Source organism: Cupressus sempervirens, chromosome 9 (genome assembly GCF_028749045.1).
Source record: "Cupressus sempervirens isolate cs-2001-9-10 chromosome 9, ASM2874904v1, whole genome shotgun sequence".
Classification (NCBI taxonomy): Eukaryota; Viridiplantae; Streptophyta; class Pinopsida; order Cupressales; family Cupressaceae; genus Cupressus; species Cupressus sempervirens.
In genome coordinates this window covers 51912503-51915742 of record NC_143126.1, presented here as the reverse complement: position 1 = coordinate 51915742, position 3240 = coordinate 51912503, and the positions used below count along the sequence as shown (strand labels likewise).

The window sequence follows — 3240 nt, the reverse complement described above, 5'->3', positions numbered from 1 at the left end:
ACTGTAGTTCAAAGAGTAATACAATATTAATGAGTATAGTTGGCAAGGTGTTTCAGCGGCTGCACATGTTTTCATTGAGTTCTAGAGAGTCTTCTGGTCTGTGCTGACAGTAGGAGGTAGAGATAATAAATCAATTTCTAACAAATGGAAGGTGCAAATCAGTGAACAGATTTCATTAACTCTAAACTCCAAAAGAAAATATTGAAGGCCGATTGAGGAATCACTGCCCGATTTATATGAGGACCCAGTACCATACAGTCATTTAGCCAAATTTGAAACTATACATTAAATCTGCTTTTCAAGCTTTAAAATACATAATCCCCAATTTCAGAAAAGCAGTGCCTGATTTATGCTGATGTAACTTACAAATATAAAGAAACCTCGACACTGCTATGAATAGTGCTCTATAGCATGAGACAAACAACCATCATCATAACTAACATTACCCTCATAAAAGTATGAGTTATTAACAATGAAAGCATGGTGGGATTCTCAGTGTCGGAAAACAAAAACAACAATGAAATTGAAAATTGAAAAGAATAGATTAGATGGGAATCTGCGGAAGAGGAACAGGTGTTGGAGTTGTAGGAGAGTAGACAACCTTACCATCTATGCGTCTCACCACTTCTTTATTTCTCTCTAACCACCAGTTATGAGGGATTTGGAGGCTTTCAATCAATAAATCAGAGTGCTTGTTAACCAGAGCTGGATCTCTTCCGGAGGACTTAAAGGGCAGCTTGTGATTTCCTTGAAAACCATCAAGTGCGTGCAAATAAACCTCCAAGTTGTGAAAGCTTGCAGGATTATGCGTTGTCTTCAGAAAAGGCGAGCTGCTGCTGTCTAAACTAATCTGGACTCCCACATGAACATACGCCCATGGAAGCCAGTACAGAATCCTTGTCAGCCATCCCAAATTCTCGTTGAAGAAAACTCCAGGAATTTTTGGAACAAGATCTCTATAGTTTACCACACGCAGCACTTTGAGGCCAATCTCTTCCATATGTTTGGCAAATGAGAGGTTCCCTACGCGAGGAGAAGCGAAGGAAAACACTGTGACGGGAATTGAGGTCATACCATACTCATTCACCATGGTTTCTTTGATATCATATGCACTCAGAGTTGCAAGTGCAGCTCCCAAGCTGTGTCCAGTAAATGTTATGCTCAATTCTTCTCCTTTCTCTGAGTATTTCTTCACCAATCTGGTTATCTCGCCCATTACTATTCCTCTTGCACTAAGCGTGCATCTAACAGAGTCTTCGTCGGTGGAAGTATAGCAACTTAGAAAACCCTTCTCTATTCTGACATCAGGATTTGAAATGGTCTGGATGTTGGAGCAAGTTGTAGCCTTTGATGTCACAAAAGGAACCAAAAAGTCTCTGAGATTTTGCATCCATTCGAAGACAGTTTGGGTGCCTCTCCATGCAACAACGATGTCACGTCTTCCCAGTCTCTTTATCTCGACTGGGTCAGTGCAAACCGCAATATACCCAATCCAGGCAACGCCCTCACTTGATTCCTGGCCAAAAATGGAGTCCAAAAGACTCGTGTTGGCGTATATGTATTTGGTAACTTCGTATCCACGCCCACATTTCAGCAATTCCAGTCTCTGGGCGAGGGAGCTTTTGCTACGCTTAGAATTCCCATAGTATGTTGAAGATGGCGTGTTGTCAAATGAATCATAGCATTGCTGTGCAAAATCACCATATCTGAGTATCTCTGCCTTGAGATTTGGGTTAATGGGATCCAGCAGGCCATTCCAATTCTTCGCACCCTGGATTTCTTCCCACATATCACAAACCTTGAATTGGGGGGTGGTTGTTTTTTCATTGGCTTCCTTCCAGTTACCCACGACTAATCGAGATAGTGCCATACTCTCGATGCTTAGCTCTGCAGAAGAGTATAAACAATATCTTCTACTCTCTGGTTGATACTTTTTAGGCCCTGATTCACAAATTTCCTTCCTTTAAAAATTTGCAGTGCAGTGGATATAAATAGAGAATGGGATGTGATGATTTGAGGACTTCGATGGCATTGTGAGGTGTTCCCTTGACTTGGCCTCGTTTACTCTGTCCACCCAAAGCATTTGGAAAAGTAATACGAAAATTAATTTGAATGGTCGCTAACCCTAAAAAATAATCTTTTATCCTGCTGTAATATTCCAAACTAACAATCCTTCGGTGAATAGGTAAACAAAGCTGGGCGTTCCATTATTGCAACTTCTCTGGTAGTATTCATGGCAGAGTTAATGGCCGCTCATAAATGGATAGGACTAGTTACTTTCATGACTTCGTTTCTTTGTTCAACATAATAAATTAAAAACAACCGCAAATATCTCGGAGGAGACGCTTGCATTTCAGTATGACCGAAGTTCCGTGATGAATTACATGTATCAAAATTTTGACCGTATTATCTTATTATTATTGTCTTATAGGAATGATGTTATCGAAGTGAGCTGTCCGTACTGACGTACAAGGTTTGAATTCATTACAGCTATTGCTATTTCATTTTTTCTTTTTGTCAACAAAATGATTCAATTCAACAGGATTTGATTTTGTAAATCAGTTTTTGGATTAGATTGTGTGACGATTTTTACCATCAACGTTTCGAATCACACTACGTGATCCATCATTAGGATTTGATTTTATTCTTTAACTAATAAGATTTTGACATCCTTTTCACTAAATTATATGTCTATTCGATACTCGTTTTTTATACTTTTTACCTGTGAAACTGATTTTGCAGCTGTGACATAAATCTTTATAAAAAATTCAGAAACAAATTAAGAAACAAAGTGAAGCTCAAGGTACAGATAACTAATTTTTACTGCTCACAGCTATTGCAGAGGAGCCTAGAAATTTTTTCATCAAATATTAATTTGTGAAAGTGTGTAATGGTTTCTCTCAATAAAAATGACATTATGTCTTAATGTAATAGGCAATCAGGAAGATTTATTTCTTTTAATTTTATTATTTCATATTTTGATAATAATTTTTACATTTTTTATTTGTTGAAAAAGGTAAAGTTCTTGCGACTTGAAATCTCTTATTTGTTAGTAGGTTTTTACCTTTTTTTATTTTGATAAATTAGGGCTCTATATTTATTTTGATTTATGTGGTTCATAATTTGATAAAAGCCATATCAAATAATAATAATAGCAATTATCTTTGGGTCCAATGAGATTCAAAAAATATAATTATCTTAACGGGAAAACCCATCCCATGTGGACAATAGCCACAATCA

General features: G+C 37.3%; 1 pseudogene across 1 annotated transcript; it reads right to left on the bottom strand.

Moving 5' to 3' along the window:
* Positions 1-261: 261 nt before the first annotated feature.
* LOC149537573 (phospholipase A1-Igamma2, chloroplastic pseudogene) lies at positions 262-2197 on the bottom strand (annotated as a pseudogene). The gene has a single exon (XR_016356352.1). The product of XR_016356352.1 is annotated as a phospholipase A1-Igamma2, chloroplastic pseudogene (transcript).
* Positions 2198-3240: the final 1043 nt, after the last annotated feature.